We start from the raw sequence: 22,522 nt of genomic DNA, 5'->3' as shown, positions 1-22,522 counted from the left end.
GTTGAGCTTTCATTGGTAGTGTTTTTGTTTTTTATGCACAAGTAAAACTAAAATGTACTGTTGATTCCTACATACATGAGTGTTTGCAAGAAACGAGCCCTCGGTGAAACAGAACTGGATGAGCCAAGAAAATCCAACCTTCCACTCGCACGCTTGCTTCTGTATTTAATCCTACAGTACATCTTTGTTCATAGTGGTATCAGTTAAATACGTCCCTTCTCAGTCTTGTAGTTTAAAATATGGAGCACCTGATGTGTCCAGTTGAGTTTGACAAGCCTACCATGAAGTTCACGGCGGAAAGTATCAAGTAGAACGGGCAAGCAAATTTTCCCTCAAGATGGTGGATGGCAATATTCCTCCGGTGTTTTCAGCTGGCCTTTGGCTTTAAAATCCATTCTGCTTGACGGTTCGCATGATACACATCCAGCATGTAAGTGTCTGGGTCCAAGCAGTGTTCTCCTATATTTCCTCCGATTTCGTATAGACTTTGGCTTGGTTCGTTGTTGTAGTCTGAGGGTCCATGGCTGTTTTCACAGTGGAAATTAGCTAAAATATCCTTAGCTTTTGTTCAACTGTTCAGCTGGATTGCCATGGAAACCTTTGAGTGTGGTGGGGCATACACTCTTATCACCCCTTCAGGTACATCTGTCTGCTCTCTTCTCCTTTCTGGTCATTCCCTGTTAATGGTCTTTCAGCTTCCCCACGCTTTTGTCAAATGTTAGCTGCTTTTTGTTATTAGTCGCTGCTGCCTCACTCATTTTTATCACTTGAGAAATCAAAAAGGAAGGGACCGTCCACAAGATGTCTTGGTACCTTATCAAAAGTCGCACAATGTGGCCGGTTGAGGCGGCTGCCTTCATCTCTTCCTGGTTCGCACTCTTGCCTTTGCACAGGAACAGATTCGGTGCAAGAATCATGGACACATTCCAGAAGCTCATTTTATTCTTGTCTTCATTGGCAACAGCCTTTTTAAAGAATTGAAGCAAGGCCTTGGCAACATCCCCGTTGGCATCAGGCAGCAACATGATTAGGAGATGGAGAGCTTGCAGCTGTAATTTTATCTTGGAGATTTTTTGCACTAGAGCGATGAAAGCTGGAAGATACTCCACAGTGAAGAGAGGGCTTGGAAGTTCTCTTCTAAACATCTTCAGCAGACCTGCTGCATCATTGCTGCGAACCTGGTTTCAGTCAAAGTTGTCTTTGTAAAACGTTGCTTCAAGTTCCTGACGTAGAGTCTTGACCCTCAATGCTGATCTGGGTACATGCAATATTCCTTCTGTCTCTAAATGACTTTCCTTGAGTTTTTGTAAAGGCTTTTGAAAGATGAGAGGGACCTTTGTTCCTGGAAGTTTCTTTTGATCATTTTCCAGCAGAATTGTCAAAGGAACTCCAAAGAGACCACTTTCTCATCCTTTGACTCGCGCTGTCCTTTTCCTCTTCAGCTCTATTCCCAGAGCATCGTAGAAGGCTGTTAGTTCAATGAGTGACAGGTATCTAATCTTTTTCATATCTTCCAGGGACAAATCACCCACTTCAGTTAAGCCAAATCTACTTTTCCAGACAATACATTTCTTAAGAGTGTAAAAGCAGGCATAATTGCTGTTGCCCTTCCAGTGCAGTTTCTGTGATCCAGCCACAGGTTTATTGAGGAGCTCATCTATGACGATTTCTGCAATTCATTGAGATATTATCTAGGCAAAATGTGTGCTCTCCATTGATGGAAACTGCCTATTCCCATGTTTTACCATGGCTCAAGAGTACTTAGCCCATATAACTGTGTGTCTGATATCACAGAGGCTTGCCAGATATCAAAATTCATAAACACCCAATCAACTAAACACAAGTATCTGTGAGGTCAATAGAATTGACCTACTCTGATGACCAAGCAAGCTTCCTATAAGTATACCAGCTATTATTAATAACCCCAGCAAGTTTTATCCATCACACCTTGCAGAAAACATTAGTATTAAAGTCTGTAAGTTGTATAAGGACTTAGGAGGGAATGCAAAGTTCTTTTTGTCTTTATCTGACAGGCCAGACTCAGAAAATGCCCTAATCTTTGCAAACGTTCTATAGATATTGTGTTGATCTGCACGAAGATACAAGATCATGTTGTCCGCAAATAGATTTACTTTGGGAGCTAGAAGTAGTGGGGCCTGAATATTTAAATCTTGTCGAATCGCTGCAGCTAACGACTCAATAAAGAGTGCAAACAAAACTGGAGAGAGAGGACAGCCCTGTTGCGTGTCTCGTGTGATTTGTACTGACCCTACTGTTTGAGCATTGACTGAAATTTTGGCTTGAGCCCCTGTATACAGAGTCTGTATTATTTGAATGAACTTCCCGCGGAAGCCAAACTTTGCAAGCACCAAGAATAACACTTGCCATTGTACTAGATCAAATGCCTTTTCGGCGTCGAGCATCATAATTGCCACCAGATGGGAACTATGCGATAGATAATCTATTGCCTGTACTATAAAATTGGTACTGGTGGACAAAAGACTACCCGGCTGGAATCCGCTCCGGTCCTCATGTACCAGTACTTGCGCCACCTGAGCTACGCGAGCTGCCAGAATCTTAGTAAAAAGTTTATAATCCTGATTTAACAAGCTAATTGGACGATTTGAGCCAGGATATTCCGGTGGTTTGTCGTTTTTGATAAAGCTGACCACTATTGCTCTTGAAAATTCGGAGGGAACCTCAGCTCCTTCTAGTATTGCATTGAATAAACCTATTAATATATCAGCGATTTGATCTTCCAGAATTTTATACATTTCTGCTGGAAGCTTTACAACTGGGAGCACCCCTTACTGCTTTAATAACTTCTTGAAAAGTAATAGGGTGATAATAATAAATTCTGTGCCACCACGTCTAGCCTTGGTAAAATTACTGAATCTAAATATTGTTTAATATGTGAATTATTTGCTTGTAATTTCTCTGTATATAGCTTACAGTAGTGTGAGAAAAATACTTTTCGATCTCTTTAGGGTGTGTGACCATCCTGCCCTGCTCTTCATTGAAGATAGCTTTTATTAAATTAATACTGGCACGCTTTTTAATTGACCAGGCAAGAAATCTGCCTGCATTTTCACTTTCTTCATATTGACATTGGTAACTAGTATGTCTATTTAGTATTTCCTTTGAAAGAAAAAAATCTCTTAGTTTAGCCTGGGCTCTTGCCAGCCCTTGTACCGTCTCTGGACTAGAAAATAGTTGCTTTCTTTTCAGTGCCTGTTCTAACTCATTTTGCTGTATAGTACTTTTTTCACGGGTGTTTTACCTAGGTGTGCCTTAAAGGAGATTGCCTCCCCCGTACGAAGGCTTTGGTAGCCCCTCAGATATGAAAAATAGGGGTGGACCCCTTATTTATCTTCAAGAAATCAGTTACTAACACTTTGAGGTTGGCTACCCAGTCTTCTTCTGCCAAAAGAAATCTATCCAGGTGCATTTGTGAACGGTGATGCTGATTGCCCGGGTCTTTGAAGTCATCGAGATCGACCCAAGGGACGGAGTGGTCTGAAAAAGAATTAGCAAATATTCCTGTTCGGTGCCATTTTAATGTAAATGAGACTAGAATTTAATCAATTATTGATGCCGTATTATACCTTTTGGAATAACACGTGAACTCTTTAGCGTAAAGGTGGTCGGCTCCCCACACATCTACTAAGGCTAGCTCTTGTATCAGTTTTGCAAGCAGTTGAGAAATTTTTGGTTTATCCTGTGCTTTATTCTTCCGTGATGAGTCCCACAGAGTGTTTGGTATAACATTGAAGTCCCCTCCTATTACAAGATAAGATACCCTTGAAGAAGGGAAAGATGCATCTATAGTGTTTGCATTGGCTTTGTATCATCCTCTATTGGGCCATAATAACTTCCAAAGTGGACCTCTTTACCTGCTGTTATTGCGCAGGCTATTATCCATCTCGCCTAACTATTTTATTGTTATATGACTAGCAGGAAATGCACCACACGCCTTACATGTTGTTGTGCCTACAGATGTGTTGAACTTTTCTACTATATTGTAATCTGTCCCATGCAGACCTGGTCACAGTGGCTAGGAGTATTGACCCAACACCCCCCTAGATGACAAGGCGCACTGACAGTATGATACACAGAGAGCAATCTCATCCACTTGTCCCACAAAGTTACTGGAAATAGACTTGTATCAGTTGGGTCCTGCTATTTACATCTTCCCCCTCCTCATCATCACCATCACTCTCACCCCCTCTCTCAGGAAGCTGGTCTGGATATACAGCACTCTCCTCCTCCAGGAGGGGGATAGAATTTCTCACAGCCACGTTGTACAGCATGCAGCAGGCCACCACTATTCTACACACCTTTTCAGGCCCATAGGCCAGGGAACCGCCAGAGATATGTAGGCAACAAAATCTAGCATTCAGGAGACCTATTGTGTGCTCTATCACCCTCCTAGTACGTCCATGGGCCTCATTGTAATTCCTCTCTGCATCTGTTCCAGGATTCCTCACTGGTGTCAGGAGCCAACGCAAGTTGGGATAGCCAGAATCACCTAGAAAAAGGTGCAAAACAGGACTTTCATTGACAACCCTCAGAGGCAGACAGCCTGGCTGTCTGCTATGTGGCAATAAGTGTCAGGAACACCTACCTATGATCCACCCTCTGTCCTCTTGTAGTTGTTCCATCTTGTGTGGCACACTACTGTTCCTCAGCGCAAAGGAATCATGACCTGATCCAGGGAACATGGCATTCACATGTGAGATGTACTAGTCTGGAGTACACACCAATTGAAGGTTCATGGAATGAAAGTTCTTCCTGTTTCTGTACACCTGTTCACTGACTCTTGGGGGGGATGATAGCTATGTGGGTGCCATCGATGGCACCTATCACATGGGGTATGTTGGCAAAGGCATAGAAGTCTGACTTGATGGCAGGGAATTCAGCACTTTGTGGAAACCTCACATAGGACTGTAGGTGTCGTACAAATGCATTCAGGAATCTAGACAGTATTATTCCAAACATTGGCTGTGAAAAACTTGCACCCATGCCCACTGTCACTTGAAATGAGCCAGTGGCCAAGAAATGGAGTGCAGAGAGCACCTGCACTTCAGTAGGGATGGCATGTTGATTACGATTTGCCGATGTCAGTGCTGGATCTGGTAATGCACAAAGTTCATCAATAGTTGCACGAGTGAGTCTGTAATTGATAATGATGTGACGCTCCACCATGGTCCGCAAATCAACAAGTGGTCTGTACACTGATGGGGCCCTTCCTTGCCACAAGGGTCTGTACCTAGGAGGAGTTTAAAACATGTGTGAGGAACACACATACATCTGCACACATTGTTTTTCATTCAGCACAGCTGGCATGATTTTAGACAACACTAATGCTTAGTGTGTGTGATATTACAGCAACATGACCACAATGATATATCAGGCTGGTGTCAGGAATAGAACCATGCACGGTCCAGGTCGCGCCCGAAACGGCCTTTTTGTCTATTCCATAAGGGTCTCCACTCTTGCATTCACGGGGACGCCTTTGTTTATTCCATAAGGGTCTCAATTCTTGCATCCACTAAGACACCTTTGTTTATTCCTTAAGGGTCTCAACACTTGCATTCACGGAGACGCCTTTGCCTAAATGTATAATTGAATGTTAATGCTGTTATGAACAAGTATATACATACATGCTTAACCATTTTTCCTTTTCAGATCTTTCTCCCTGCTGTTCCCTACCCTAATTCCCTTCCCCCGACTGGCTTCAGTGTGAAGTTTCACAATTCACTTGCAAAACCTGCTCCTCCATTAGGCCAAGGTCATTGGGAGTATGAGGTACGATCTATCCTAAACTCCGGATATTGCAGATCTTCCCCTTGGTATTTAGTGTCCTGGAAGGAATCCGGACTGGAAAAAGACTCATGGAAACCTGAGAAAAATGTCCATGCACCATGTTTGGTGCGACGATTTTAGCTCCTCCGTCCTGGTAAACCGGGCCCTGGACCATGCTTGGGAGAGGGGTGTAATGTCAGGAATAGAACCAAGCACGGTCCAGGTCCCGCCCGAAACGGCTGCGTGGCTCTGCGGTGCTTTCTGCTCACCACTTGTCATCCCCTCTTGCTCCAAAGGTGGCCATCAACGTCGTGTGCCCTGTGGCAAAGCTCATAGAGCTGCAGGTTCAGATCATTAGTGGACAAGATGCACTTATCAGTGCTATTCCATGAAGGGACTACAATTCCCTTGTTATTAGAGGCAGCAGCCATCTTGGGGTGTGGCAGGCCTATAAAGCCCAGCCACACCCAAGCACGTTGCTCACTATTTTGAAGACTTCGATGCATCCAGACCTCGTGGGGATTTCTCTGGAGAAGAGCAGAGTTCCTGAATGGCAGAGTGTCATCCAACCGAAGTATCCTTGTTTCCATGGTGCATTAAAAAACGAGTAGGTTGTACTCGTAGCGGTAAGGCCTTGCTGAATCCAAGTTTGAAGGAAGTCGTTAATTCCAAAAGGTAAAGCGCCCTTTAGCATAATGAGCAAAGCATTTCAGGCCACACTGGTAAGGCGCCCCGGGCACGACATTCAAAGCGCTTCAGTTCACAGGAGTAAAGCGCACTTGGCATGGTATTCAAAGAGCTTCAGTTCACAGGAGTAAAGCACATTTGGCATGGTATTCAAAGCGCTTCAGTTCACAGGAGTAAAGCGCACTTGGCATGACATTCAAAGCGCTACATGTCATTGGAAGTAAAGCGCCCTTCCACAGCACTCAAAGCGCTTCAGTTCATATGAGTAAAGCGCTCTTGGCCCAATAATCAAGGCGCTTCAGTTTACATGAGTAAAACTTTCAGGCTTAGGTGGCAAATGTGAAAACATCTCAAAGATAAACAAATCATAGTTTCATTGTTTTTGGAAGCATAATATGTGAGAGACATATTTAAGTCTTTGATGATATGTGAGATACATATTTAAGTCTTTACGAATTTCTAGACTCAGACCAAACATTTTATGTTTATGAATGCATAGTAGTTGCATGATTGATGTTCAGAGTATGTCCAAGGTCCAAGCTCTTGCCTTCTCAAGGTTCAGAGGTCTCAGTTCGTTCTTGTTCCATGATTCAGAGAAGGGCCACGCCCAGTTTTGTTTAATGCTCACGACATCCTGAATTATCATGATTTTACAAATTTTTCTTGTTTCATGATTCAGAGAAGGGCCACGCCCAGTTTTGTTTAATGCTCACAACATCCTGAAGTATCATGATTTTACTAATTGTTCTTGTTCCATGATTCAGAGAAGGGCCACGCCCAGTTTTGTTGAATGCTCATGACATCCTGAAGTATCATGATTCTACCAATTGTTCTTGTTCCATGATTCAGAGAAGGGCCACGCCCAGTTTTGTCCAATACTCATGACATCCTGAAGTATCATGATTCTACCAACTCTTGCACCCACGGAGACGCCTTTGTTTATTCCATAAGGGTCTCAAATCTTGAATCCATGGAGACGCCTTTGTCTATTCCATAAGGGTCTCAACATTTGCATTCACGGAGACGCCTTAGTCTATTCCATAAGGGTCTCAACACTTGCATTCACGGAGACGCCTTTGTCTACTCCATAAGGGTCTCAACACTTGCATTCACGGAGACGCCTTTCTCTATTCCATAAGGGTCTCAACACTTGCATTCACGGAGACGCCTTTGTCTATTCCATAAGGGTCTCAACACTTGCATTCACGGAGACGTCTTTGTCTATTCCATAAGGGTCTCAACTCTTGCATTCACGGAGATGCCTTTGTCTATCCCATAAAGGCCTCAACTCTTGCATTCACGGAGACGCCTTTGTTTATTCCATAAGGGTCTCAACACTTGCATCTATGGAGACACCTTTGTCTATTCCACAAGGGTCTCAACTCTTGCACACACGGAGACCCCTTTGTTTATTCCATAAGGGTCTCAACTCTTGCATCCACGGAGACGCCTTTGTCTATTCCATAAGGGTCTCAACAGTTGCATTCATGGAGATGCCTTTGTCTATTCCATAAGGGTCTCAACACTTGCATTCATGGAGACGCCTTTGTCTATTCCATAAGGGTCTCAACTCTTGCATTCACGGAGGTGCCTTTGTCTATTCCATAAGGGTCTCAACTCTTGCATTCACGGAGACGCCTTTGTTTATTCCATAAGGGTCTCAACACTTGTACACACGGAGACGCCTTTGTCTATTCCATAAGGGTCTCAACTCTTGCATTCACGAAGACGTGTTTTGTCTATTCCATAAGGGTCTCAACTCTTGCATTCACTGAGACGCCTTTGTTTATTCCATAAGGGTCTCAATTCTTGCTTCCACTAAGACACCTTTGTCTATTCCATAAGGGTCTCAACACTTGCATTCACGGAGACGCCTTTGTCTATTCCATAAGGGTCTCAACACTTGCATTCACGGAGACGCCTTTGTCTATTCTATAAGGGTCTCAACTCTTGCATTCACGGAGATGCCTTTGTCTATCCAATAAAGGCCTCAACTCTTGCATTCACGGAGACGCCTTTGTTTATTCCATAAGGGTCTCAACACTTGTACACACGGAGACGCCTTTGTCTATTCCATAAGGGTCTCAACACTTGCATCTACGGAGACACCTTTGTCTATTCCACAAGGGTCTCAACTCTTGCACACACGGAGACCCCTTTGTTTATTCCATAAGGGTCTCAACTCTTGCTTCCACTAAGACACCTTTGTTTATTCCATAAGGGTCTCAACACTTGCATTCACGGAGACGCCTTTGCCTAAATGTACAATTGAATGTTAATGCTGTTATGAACAAGTATATACATACATGCTTAACCATTTTTCCTTTTCAGATCTCTCTCCCTGCTGTGCCCTGCCCTAATTCCCTTCCCCCGACTGGCTTCACCATAACTCTGTGCTATAATAGCTTTCTGAGTTGGTGACACCGCAAGGTGGGCCTGTTGTTCGGCGGCGTGCAGATCCGGAGGAAAGGACACTGTGACAGAATAATGAGCCCATAAGTTTATACTTTCCTCTCGGTTTGTACGTTGGCTGATCAAGATGGCCACCTCAAAATACCCTCATACGGGTAATTAATAAAGTGCAAAGTGATCTAACTGAATCAAAACATTTTGTTTCAGACAATTTGGTTGATAAGGTTCAGTGTTTCCTCACACAGGTGGAATTGCATTTTATGTTGTCCCTGTGCTTTTCTGGACCCATAATCTAGAATTGTATTCTTCTTCTCATACCGGACTAGTGATGCCGCTACTGGGACTGTTCCTTTAGTGAAAACAAAGAGTTACTAGGATTACGTCAAGGAAACAAAGACTTGATAACATGTTTATCACATTTCAATCAGTTAGTGGTGGAAATAACTTGGCCAGAGGAAACACTAAAGAGCCCAAGAAAAAACGAAGGGATCTCTTGGGCAAATTGACAATCCCTTCAGTCTGTTCTTGCACAAATCGCCTACCAAATATTTTTGAATCCTAGAACAACAAACTGTACAGGTTTTAATAGAGTCAGGAACAATCAAAAATTTTGTGGATCAACAAACAGCACTAAATTCACAGATACCCAGTGTAAAGAAAAAGGTCCCTGAAATTGTTCGTGCAGTTGATGGTAGTGAATTGGCAGGAGGCCCCGTGACTGTGCAAACCTCACGAATACAAATCATTTGCAAAGATGACAAGAATGCTGAGGTTAGTGTTACACAATCCAAGTATAGACTGGCGTAACCAGGTTTTACACCTTCTTCATCTTCTTGCCTAGATAAGTGTCTTCTACCAAGAGAAGACAAAAAGGAAAATCCCCAACATTCTGTTGCCACAGCCACCTGCCAAAATAGTATTCAGAATATACTGATGTCTTCTATGAGAAAAAGAACCAAGTTTTACGAGAATATCTCAATCAATGCTTAGTCAACAAACTAATTAGATCATCAAGATCACTACCAGCTTCTCTGTTGTTTTTCGAACCCAAAGCTAATGGCGTGCTCATGACTAAGAAAAAGATTCAAGCTGTAGCAGAGCTGACTCACAACAACTCCCACCATTCTTCTATAGACTCAACTCCTTTCTATGGCTCATGTGGACGCCGTCTCCACATTTTACCTGTGAGGCTGCCTGCTTCTGCCGAAACCACACCAGAAGTTGTGGTCAAGAGTGAAAATATGTTCCATCCAAAATTCATAAGGGCCTATGAAATGCTTTGACAGGTGAACCCTGTAAAATACAAACTAAAGTTGCCATTATCCTTAAAAATTCATCAAGTGTTTCACACTTCACTTCCGAAACCTGCTCCTCCATTAGGCCAAGGTCATTGGGAGTATGACGTACGATCTATCCTTAACTCCGAATATCGTAGATCTTCCCTTTGGCATTTAGTGTCCTAGAAGGAATACGGACCGGAAAATGACTCAATGGGAACCTGAGAAAAAAGGTCCATGCACCACGTTTGGTGCGACAATTTCACCTCCTCCATCCTGGTAAACCGGGCCCTGGACCATGTTTGGGAGAGGGTTGTAATGTCAGGAATAGAACCATGCGCGGTCCAGGTCCCGCCCGAAACTCCGCTGCGCGGCTCTGCTAAGCTTTCTGTGCACCACTTGTAATCCCCTCTTGCTCCAAAGGAGGCCATCAATGTCGTCTGCCCTGTGGCAAAGCTCATAGAGCTGCAGGCTCAAATCATTGGTGGACAAGATGCACTTATCAGTGCTATTCCCAGAAGGCACTACAATTCCCATATTTTTAGAGGCAGCAGCCATCTTGGGGTGTGGCAGGCCTATAAAGCCCAGCCACACCCAAGCACGTTGCTCACAATTTTGAAGACTTCGACGCAGCCAGACCTCGTGGGGATTTCTCTGGAGAAGAGCAGAGTTCCTGAATGGCAGAGTCATCCAACCGAAGTATCCTTGTTTCCATTGTGCATTCAAAAACGAGTAGGTCGTACTCGTAGCGGTAAGGCCTTGCTGAATCCAAGTTTGAAGGAAGTTGTTAATTCCAAAAGGTAAAGCGCCCCTTAGCATAACGAGCAAAGCGTTTCAGGCCACACTGGTAAGGCGCCCCGGGCACGACATTTGAAGCGCTTCAGTTCACAGGAGTAAAGCGCCCTTGGCATGGTATTCAAAGCTCTTCAGTTCACAGGAGTAAAGCCCACTTGGCATGGTATTCAAAGCGCTTCAGTTCACAGGAGTAAAGCGCACTTGGCATGGTATTCAAAGCGCTTCAGTTCACAGGAGTAAAGCGCACTTGGCATGGTATTCAAAGTGCTTCAGTTCACATGAGTAAAGCACACTTGGCACGACATTTAAAGCGCTTCAGTTCACAGGAGTAAAGTGCCCTTGGCACAGCAATCAAATTGCTTCAGTTCACAGGAGTAAAGCGCACTTGACATGGTATTCAAAGAGCTTCAGTTCACAGGAGTAAAGCACATTTGGCATGGTATTCAAAGCGCTTCAGTTCACAGGATTAAAGCGCACTTGGCACGACATTCAAAGCTCTTCACTTTATTGGAAGTAAAGCGCCCTTCGCACAGCAATCAAAGCGCTTCAGTTCATATGAGTAAAGCGCCATTGGTCCAATAATCAAGGCGCTTCAGTTTACATGAGTAAAGCTTTCAGGCCTAGGTGGCAAATGTGAAAACATCTCAAAGATAAGCAAATCATAGTTTCATTGTTTTGGAAGCATAATATGTGAGAGACATATTTAAGTCTTTGATGATATGTGAGATACATATTTAAGTCTTTGCGAATTCCTAGACTGAGACCAAACGTTTTATGTTTATGAATGCATAGTAGTTGCATGATTGATGTTCAGAGTATGTCCAAGGTCAAAGCTCTTGCCTTCTCAAGGTTCAGAGGTCTCAGTTTGTTCTTGTTCCATGATTCAGAGAAGGACCACGCCCAGTTTTGTTTAATGCTCATCCTGAAGTATCATGATTTTACTAATTGTTCTTGTTCCATGATTCAGAGAAGGGCCACGCCCAGTTTTGTTTAATGCTCACGACATCCTGAAGTATCACGATTTTACTAATTGTTCTTGTTCCAAGATTCAGAGAAGGGCCATGCCCAGTTTTGTTCAATGCTTACAACATCCTGAAGTATCATGATTCTACCAATCGTTCTTGTTCCATGATTCAGAGAAGGGCCACGCCCAGTTTTGTCTAATGCTCATGACATCCTGAAGTATCATGATTCTTCCAACTCTTGCACCCACGGAGATGCCTTTGTTTATTCCATAAGGGTCTCAACTCTTGAACACACGGAGATGCCTTTGTCTATTCCATAAGGGTCTCAACACTTGCATTCACGAATACGCCTTTGTCTATTCCATAAGGATTTCAACACTTGCATTCACGGAGACGCCTTTGTCTATTCCATAAGGGTTTCAACTCTTGCATTCATGGAGACGCCTTTGTGTATTCCATAAGGGTCTCAACTCTTGGACACACGGAGACGCCTTTGTCTATTCCATAAGGGTCTCAACTCTTGCATTCACAGAGACGTCTTTTGTCTATTCCATAAGGGTCTCAACTCTTACATTCATGGAGACGCCTTTGTTTATTCCATAAGGGTCTCATTTCTTGCATCCACTAAGACACCTTTGTTTATTCCTTAAGGGTCTCAACACTTGCATTCATAGAGACGCCTTTGCCTAAATGTATAATTGAATGTTAATGCTGTTATGAACAAGTATCTACATACATACTTAACCATTTTTCCTTTTCAGATCTCTCTCCCTGCTGATCCCTACTCTAATTCCCTTCCCCCCATCTGGCTTCACCATAACTCTGTGCTATAATAGCTTTCTGAGTTGGTAACACCGGAAGGTGGGCCTGTTGTTCGGCGGCGTGCAGATCCCGAGGAAAGGACACTGTGACAACTGGTCAGGTGAGGTAATGTGCAATGTTACATGCCTATGGGTGTTTAAGGGACAATAGGGCCTGCATTGTGCAGATGAGGGTTTTATAACTGCCTAGTTAAGGCTAAAATGTCTGCCCCCTGTAATTCAGAAGTGTTGTGGTGGAAGTGACCTCATACCGCTAGCGGTTGACGTAATAGCTTAAGGCGGTGTTTACCGCCATGCGCAAATTCATTGGTTAACATGGTTGTCAACGAGCAATTTTAGCGTATCATGATCGCCGCCGGTGGTGACGGTGCACACTGCTACGGTGCGTACGGGAACTCGTCACCACAACTTTACTTGACTTCTCTGATCTTGTGCATGCAGGTACTCCACTGAGTGTACTGCTGTATCCTGACTCTGGTCATGGAAATGGCATGTGTTGCAGGAGAAAGGGCCCCAGCCTTGACAAACGAGGAATTGGAGAAGCTCGAGGATGGGGTCTTGCCTCTGTACGCCAAGCTCTACGATCGGCCAGAGGTACAGGTGAGTAGGAGAATTGGGGGGCATGGATGTGTGTAGCGGTGGGTGTTGGATGTATGCACCTGTGGGTGCAGGATGTGTGCACCTGTGACACTGTATGGTCCAGGGTTCCTGACATGCTGTGTGTGTGTGTACTGTTAGGCTGTTTGAAATGTCCTCTTGGACGGCAGCTAGTGTCCCTGGTCATTCCGTTCCCACCTCCAACCACCTCTACCCCTTCCAGCACCCCACTCCCTTCACCCGTCCAAAGCACACATTCTGACATGCAGGCACACACCGCAACACACAAGAAACACACTTCAAAACACAAGCACCACACCTCCCACTACAACCATACACACAGTCAACATGCACATGCACACACACCAACATCCACTTCCCCCAGTGTGCCCACCTCTTCCGCCTACCTCTCTGTCCCCTGTACATGCACACCCACAGGCACTGCACCCTCATTCAATGCTGCTGACCCTGTTCCTGCAGTCACCACAATAGCACACATCCGTTCATGCACCAGACACCACACCTGCACTCACCACAACGACTTTAGTTGACACATGCAGCACACTCACCAGACTAGCAGACACCCAGACAACATCCATTTAGACTGGCAGCCTGTCTTGTCCCACTGTGTCAACCCCCCTCCTCCCAAGACACTCAAACGCACCAAAACACACACCCATCACACATCCACCAAACCTCAGCATACTGTCCAGTCACCTGCACCCACATCACGCACACCTACACCTGTCACGACCACTCCCTCTACCTCCACTCCCACGCCTTCCTCAAGGTCCACCCCAATTGCACCTAAGAAACGTTTCCTCTCCCGTGTTGACCTATTCCAATCCACTGGCCCCCGTCTCATCCCTAAATGTGTTCACCTCCTTGCCCTGTCCACTCCTCCCATGTCACAGCCCGCCCTTGTCCGCCCTTCCCATTCCCATGCCCCTTCCCCACAGAAGAAGAAGCCCCATGCTGACCCAGGTCCATCTGCCACCCCCATTTCCAAGCCCACTCCCCCACCTTCCAAGGGCAAACCCAAGCCCCCTCCACCTGCCAAACGAAAATCTAAGCCCCCCGTAGTAAATCCCCAACACCACCACCCTATTCCCCTGTTCCCTGAGGTGCCTGGATGCCCCATCGTTGCCCCTATGAGGTGGAGTACTGTAGCACTTGTGGGAGTCAAGTTGGGGCCATTGTGGCCCATTGGACTTATTTCACTATGGACTGGCCATTGGTCTTGTGTGCACTTCTGTTGCTCAGTGAACATAATAAAGGTTATTGTGTGGCCTGTGTTGTTAGAGGCACACTCTGGAGCCGTGGTCTCTCGTTTCCTTGTTTGTGGGTGTGGGGCACATGTATGTACTTTGGGCAGGTTGGATTTGCCTTGTGTCAGGTAAGTACCTCTTGCTGTGGGGTGTATGGCTTGTACTGCTGTGAAGGGTTGTGGGAGCGTTGCAGGGTGGGTGTAGTGGGTGGGTATGTAACTGTGCTCTTTCTTCCCTTGTTTTGTAGTATGCTGTACTTACCGTCGTCGTCTTCGTCGACAGTCTCGTTCGTGGAGGTACATGGCAAGGAGCAGGGCTGACATGATCTGCAACTCTCTCTCCATGTCTGCTTCAGCGTGTTGTGTGAGCCTCCGGTGAGTGTTTCCTTATCTTTGATTTGTTTCAGCCTGGCTTTGCGTGGCGGTGGTTCCCTCCCCGGAACTGACAGCTGTCTAGTGCTTCATTGTCTGATAGGCAGGTAGGGCCTTTCCGTCGGCCTGTGGGCAGGCTCTGCCGTTGTTGTTGGCACTCCTCTGCTGGCAGTGAGTGGTTTTCAGGATGCCTGTGTTTCAGTTGGTTCGTTATTTGGCGGTTCGGACCGCACGTCTGTTGGCGGTTGTTACCGGTGTGGTGTTTACCGCTGGGTTCATAATGAGGGCCTCAGTGATCTTAAATCATCCGAATGGGTGTGGGTAGTGAATTCAGTGCTTAATTTGTGCTTGTTGTTACTAATCAGGAGCACCGGCACTTATTTTTCAGGGCCGGCGCTTACTTTTCTGCCTCAACTATTGATTGAGAGCAAAAGACATATATGGGAAAGCTGAAGGAAGAGAAAAGCGAAAAAGCATCCCAAAGGGGCAAAACCTGTAAAAATGAGCTGAAGAGGCAGGAAGTGGCTGTAAATGGATTAAAGAGGCCCATAATCGCTTCAGGATTACACTGCCTCGATCCTCTGTGCTCGCACATTTCATTGCAGCAGCCGAGTTTTTCATAGGAGAGCTTTCGGCACCGGCACGTTTTTATTTACAAATTAAGCACTGAGCGAATTCCAGTGCTTGCATGTCAGGTAGGAAAAGGCATGCTCACCCAATTTTTGGCAACATATTTGCAGAGCTGTGAGCGAGAGTGTGGATGAATATGAGTTTTCAATGGCTTCCGAAGTCAGCTTGGCACGAAGACAGGCTGCGTCAGTACCATGGATTGCACTTGCACAATGTGCAATGCCTAAGGTTGTGAAAATGATATGTTTTGGGATGGGCACCCAATGAAAGGACATCGTAGAAGCAGAGATAGGTGCCTTCTGTAGAGGGTTGAAAATAAATATTGCAGCATTATGAATTTGTTGTAAAGAGAACAGTGATTTATGAAGTTGTCTCATGTTGCGTATTTTGCAGTAGTCTAGCATGGAAAGAGTCGTGACCTGTAAAACCAGATACTTTGCTGTGGATGGTAAGAAGGGACTGATTTTTCACAGCAAACAAAGCTGGTTGTAGCAGCAAGCAGAAAGTTTGCTGATTTGGGTAGGTGGAGTAAACAAACAGACCTCCAGGTCTCTTGTGAATTACTGGAAATAAAATAGGTATATCCAGATACATTCAGTACAGACTGAAAGGATTGTGCCCAGGGCTGGACAAAATTTAAATTACGCCAGCATACTTTATGAACTTTGTGGGAATGTGTATTATGCTCGTTACGCAAAATTCCCAATATTAGCCATTATGCCACTTCTCATAATTACATGCCATTCCAAATAAAAATGTACAGTCAATGGGCAATTTGCAGTAATTCATGATAAAAATGTACTGCAAACGTAGAGGAACAACAGAACGTGAGTGACTGTTGTTTGCAGTGCTCGTCTTTAAATGCATCCTCTCTCAAAAAATTGATATGACGATTTATTTTACACTAAAATATAAAGGGAAATTACAGATTTGCGTTTTGCGTGATCAATTTTAACTTCACGTAATATTGCTGTACTTTTGCCTAATTACATGAAAGCAAATTATGCAAATTTCGCACTCCTCAAATTTTGTGACCTCTTTGCACCTTTACTAATAGGAAGTTTCGGGCTTATTGACAAAGACATGGCAGAGTATGTAAACGTTACTCCAGTAGTACTACTTTCCATATCCGTGAATGCTTTTGCGAATCAGCCCCAAAGTGTTGACAAATAGTGTTCTCACAAGATGAAAAACCAAGGCCAAAATTGGCCATTATCTCTTTCTCCAGCTGCCCCATAAATTATTGTGTTAATTCATGATTATTTGGATTCTGATGCAACAAAAGCAGAACAAATGTGACAGCGATGTATCTACGGGGGAGTGGGAGAGCAAGACAGTGTGAGGCGGCATGGGACGAATATAAAATGTATAATTCTCATTACATTTTCACGGAATTACTTTGTGAAAGTTAGTTTTCTTACATTAATTAACTGTCACAGTTTCTAATTATCTATTAACATTGAGAAGGCAGCCACGTGGAGGAGGACACAGGGTCCCTTCATGAAGAATGCCAAAGTCAACACACTAAGACTAGAAGTAGAAACTCTGTATCAGGCCTCATAGATGAAGACATCAACAAGTTAGCAGCAGGAAGAACGATCAAACTCAGAACACCTCTCAATAGCCAACTCAGCAGGTAGACACACATAAGACTGGAGAGACCATCAACTAATGCTCTTGAGATTTAGGAGTGCCCAGTTCGCTAAAAATGGCCTGGTTACCATATAGACCAACGAATCTGCAAATTGTTACTAAAATGGCTTGAATTTACATTCAAACTGTAACATCTTAGTTATAACTTGTTCTGTCAAGACAAAAGAGAAGCTGTTTGCTTTTGGCAAGAGCACTTGCTGATTTGACATTCATTACGGGACTTAGAAAGACAACGGTCTAACTTGTTCAGTGAACAGTGGGATAAATTGCTTCATTTGAGATTACACAGAGGAGGGCAGACAAAAAACACCCGGATCTGCATGTGGATCTCTTGGTGAGACCAGAACTGTTGTTCCTTAAGCCACATTTGCAAGTCCTCTGCATAGAAACCTTAGGAAGAACTATACATTATCACGCCCTCTATGGCTGCTAGTCAAGTATTGTGCATTCTAAGGGCAAGGCGAGTCCACAAAAGTAAAACTTATGGAAAAAGAACTCTGCATAAGGCTCGCTGTGACTTTTCATCTTCCTTTAAAGTCACCAGAAGAAGCTGCATTAATTTGTCAAAGAAACACATTTTTCAGCATTTTCAGTGCTCATCACCAAATTTTTATAGGTGTGTCTGTGGTATTATCAGAATGCAAACCTGTTGGCAAAGCTATAAAGGAACCCAGCTGCATGAACAGGAGCAGTCATTTCTTTTTAATTGCTAGTAATGATTCTTCTTCAAATTCTTTATAGAAGAAAGGTCTCATTCATTTAAGCTGTGAAGCATAAAAATATAACATCATATGGGAGAGACCACCCATATCCCCTTGGGTCAAGGACCTACATAACTATTTCTGAGCTAAGGATAGTGATTTATTGTCATAAATACACTTTGAAATCTCTGCTTCTTTCTTGTTTAAGTTTTTTGGCTTTAAATACAATGGTAAAGCCTGGATCAACAATTTAATTTAAGTATGAGCAGCATTTTGATGACTTTTAGCCTACAGATTAGAGTTAAGTAAACAAAATCCCATTTTTAAACAGAAGCATTGACTATGATGGATTTCATATTAGTCTTTGTTTAATCCTCCCAGTTTGATTTTACTGTGATCACTAAGAGGGTCATTGTGACCCTGGCGGATGGTGGTAATTTGGGGAAAGGTACTGCCAACAGACTGGCGGTACCTTTCCCCAAAATATGACATTGGCGGTTTTGCCCAAGCCAAACCGCCAATGTACCACTCCGTCCGCAAGTGCGGTAACAGTCGCCGGGCTGGAGACTTCGGTCTCCAGCCAGGCAGCCGTCACAATCCCACCCATGGGATTATGACCCTGCCTACCGCCATGGTTTTCGTGGCAATCTTACCGCTATGAAAACCATGGCAGTAGGCACTATCAGTTCCAGGGAATTCTTTCCCTGGCACTGATAGGGGTCTCCCCCACCCCACCTCCCTGTTCCGTCCCCCCAACATACACACACCTACACGCGCAAACATACACACTGCAACACACACGCATACCCACATCCACTCATGCGTGCATACATACATACCCACACACTGCAACACACACTTCAATACATTGAAGCACACACACACACACACAACATACACGTACACTCACATCCATTAATTCATTCACGCATTCCACATGACTCACACCTGCTTGCACGCATACAAAAACAGACACACACATCCCTCCCACACACACAACACCCACCACCCCTCCCCTGTTGGAGAACCCGACTTACCTGCTTGTAGAGGGTCCTCTGGCAGGAGACGGGATGTGGCGCTACTGCCAGCAGCAGCTTCTGCCAGCAGAGCACACCGCCAGACCGTATCATCGGTCATGATACGGCCGGCGGTGTTCTCCTTACAACCATCCGCCGCCATGACTGTAGCTGGAATTCCGCCAGCCTTCTGGTGGAATTCTGGCTACGGTCATATTATGGTGGACAGTAGGTAGCCACAGCGCCAGTCTTTTGGAGGCCATAGCAGTGGTGGTAGGCGGAATTTTCCGCCAATGTTAAAATGAGGACCTAAATATTTAAAAATGGTTGCAAGAGAGCTGGGAATAAGCTACTCTGTTATATAATTACTCACTTCTTTACCTTAATATTGTAGCCTGATAGATATCTAAAATGTTTAAATATTTCAGCAGTTGACCTCAGCATCATCTCATGGTTTTCGATGTAAATTACTAAATCATCTGAATAAATTGTATATTTTAATGCTATACTGTGCAGGAAAATGGAGGGAAACTATTGTCTATTGGAAGCATTGGCACTAAATGTTCAATTGTTAGCACAAAGAGAGGAGGTGATTGGGAAACCCTACCTTGTCCCTTTAAAGATGTTTCATTTATTGGATAAAAGGTCGTAGATTACCACCTTATTGTGTTTTACAAAGTGCCCATATTCCTTTGAAAAAACTGAGAGAAAGCAAATTAAGGGAGAAGTTATTTCATGTGCTTCCACATTGTCGAATGCCTTTTCTGCATAAACAAAAACATACAGTGAAGGGGATATTCTCTGTCATAGGTATTTTGACCACTTAAATCAGGATATGAGTATGGTAAAATAATTTACTAGTAGGAATGAAGGCTTGGTGGTCATTGTGCTTAAACTTCCCATCACTTTGCTCAATTTGTTTACCATAATGTTTGCATAAACTTTATTATCACAGATGAACAAGGAGGTGGGTTGATAAAATGAGCATCAACACATCCTGACAGTTTTTATAACATGTAGCTATTAGAGTGGTTTGCCATGATTTTGCAGCATTCCCAGTAGAGAAGATGTTTTTAACATTTTATAGAAGGGAAATAATGGATACAGAAGGTGTTCGTAGCATTCAAATGGAAACTTGCCTGGGCCTTATGCTTTGCTGTTAGTTTGCCTTGTGAGGCCTTCACATTTGTCTTTGCCTGTAATTGCAGAAGTTGAGTTGAGTCTCACTGTTTAGCTTAGGTGGTCCCAATTGAACCAGACAAAGCGAATCATCTTCCAAGGACACCTCATATTAATTCTGATAAAGTTTACCAAAAATGTTCAGAATTATTTATTATTTCTTCAGTGCTGATCATTAATATTTCCAGGGTAATTATGGACCTGATTTAGCATTTGGCAGATGCGGTTACTCTGTCAAAAAGGTGACGGATATCCCATCCGCTGTATTACGATTCCATTACCTCCCGTCTCTCCCTCGCCTTCCTTAATGACCAGTGAGGATCCTTTGCCTCACCTAGACCCCTCCCCTCTCTTTTTAAAAGAACACCCCACCCCCGCCCACTCTTGTTTTTCTTTGTCTACTCACCTTGTAAGACTTACCTTTTCTCTCCTCGTTGGCATGGCTGAGGGGGACATCGTCTTCTTCATCAGTGCTGGTCACGGTGCCTCTGGTGCCATTTTCCCTCGCTCGGCAATGGCATTGTGGAGGCGTGCGTGGCTGCCTCATTGTTGTTTCCTGCAGCGTTGTCTGATGTGGTCGGACGGCTCTGCTGTGGCTGTGCTTCTGGGTTGAAAGTATCGCAGAGCACATCGAACGCCCGGCAGCATGATTTCTACCTTTTGGGGTTGTAAGGCAGGCGTTTGGGCCTGCATTTTTTAATATTTTTCATCGGTGTTACTGATTGGGCGGCCTATTAGGGATTACATTGTGATTGGTGATCTGTGAGGGTGTTTTAGGCCTTTTTAAGCTCCGAAAGGTGGAGTTGGGCATTTATTTTGTGCCATCATGTCGGGCAGAAGGGTGCAAAACGCAGGAGAGTGAATTCTTCCTCTTCGGAGGATGGGTGGATTCCTGTGCCATTGCAGTCTGCTTGAGTGGCCAGGACTGATATGGCTGGTGCTGCTCCTCTTATGTCTCGTGAGGAAGTTTAAAACATGATTGAGGTGGCAGTTTCCAGGGCTCTCCAGACTGGGGCTGTCCGTTCGGGTCATCCCTCTACTGCTCCCACCACCATGGAGGCTGCTGGTTCCTCTTCTTCAGAGGAGGATGGTCCTTCTACTTCTTCTGGGGGAAAATATGTGTCTGGTGAGGAGATGAGGAGTATTCTGGCTCACATACGGGACAATTTGGGTTTTCCTGCTTTTAAGCCTGCAGGGGATGATTCTACCTTATTTCCTCAATATGTGACTCCTTCTCAGTTTGCTATGCCTTTCCTGAGGCCTGTAAAGGACACAGTTTTCCAGAAATGGAAAGAGGTGGACAAAGCCCAGGTTCTGCGTTTTCTCCAAAAATTGTATTTGCTGGAAGAAGAGGATGCTCTGCCTCCTTCTGTGCGTTTAGATTCTATGCTGGCTACTTTGGTTGGTAAAACAGCTGTCAATCCGGAAGTCTGTACTCTTTCTGATGCCACCGATCGGCAGGTGGACTCTGATATGAAGATGGCTTTTTCTGCTGGAAAGTTGACTCTTTGGGCTGGTATTTTTTTGGCTTATTCTTGGCAGTCCATGGGTCAGGACTTTGACAAACTTGCTGTGGCTGTGCAGGCTGTGGCTGTGCAGGATGGGTCGGAATGTTCTGAATTACTGCCTGTTATGGAACAACAGGCCAGTTTATTGGCTGATTTTTTTTCTGACATTATCTGCTCTTCAGCTTTGGCTTCTGGGGCAGTGATTGGGGCACACAGGTCTCTTTGGTTGTGGCAATGGAAGGCTGATCCTGGGGAGAAAGCGGCTCTCTAAGACTTCCTTTTGAATGTCCGGCTCTGTTTGGGGATCAATTGCCTGCTATGATTTCTAAAGCCTTTAAGGACCACGAGCATGCGTTGCCTTATAAGGGAAGCTCTGCATCTGGCAAAGGGTGGAAGTTGCACTCCAGGTCATCTCCCAAGCTTGTTCCTCGGTCCTCTTCTTCTAGGAAGCGTAGGTTTAAGCCTAGGATTTCTCCTAAGAAATCGGCAAAGGGGGCTCCCAAGAAGGGTTCCTGACAATCAAGGTTTTGGAGAGTGTCCAGTGGGAGGAAGACTGAGACATTCTCTGTCCGAATGGAGAAAGGATGGCACCGATCAGTGGGTCCTGAACATTGTAGAGAATGGATACTCCATAGAGTTCGATCTTGTTCCTCCAGACACTGGGGTTCGTCCTACTCCTTTACCTGTGGAAGAAGGCAGGCAGGAGTCCTATCTTTGCTATTCAAAGAAGCCATTTGCAGCGTTCCGGTGGAGGAATGGGAATGGGGAAAGGGGACTTATTCTGTTCTGTTCCTTGTTCCAAAACTGACATTGAGTTTCCGTCCTGTCTTGAATCTC

General features: G+C 44.5%; 1 pseudogene; it reads right to left on the bottom strand.

Annotated features, from left to right (window-relative positions):
• Nucleotides 1-319: 319 nt before the first annotated feature.
• LOC138287182 (rho GTPase-activating protein 28 pseudogene) lies at nt 320-20,724 on the bottom strand (annotated as a pseudogene).
• Nucleotides 20,725-22,522: the final 1,798 nt, after the last annotated feature.

This window comes from Pleurodeles waltl, chromosome 4_1 (genome assembly GCF_031143425.1).
Source record: "Pleurodeles waltl isolate 20211129_DDA chromosome 4_1, aPleWal1.hap1.20221129, whole genome shotgun sequence".
NCBI lineage: Eukaryota > Metazoa > Chordata > Amphibia > Caudata > Salamandridae > Pleurodeles > Pleurodeles waltl.
Note: the sequence above shows the minus strand (reverse complement) of the source record. Positions and strands in the feature narration are given on the sequence as shown.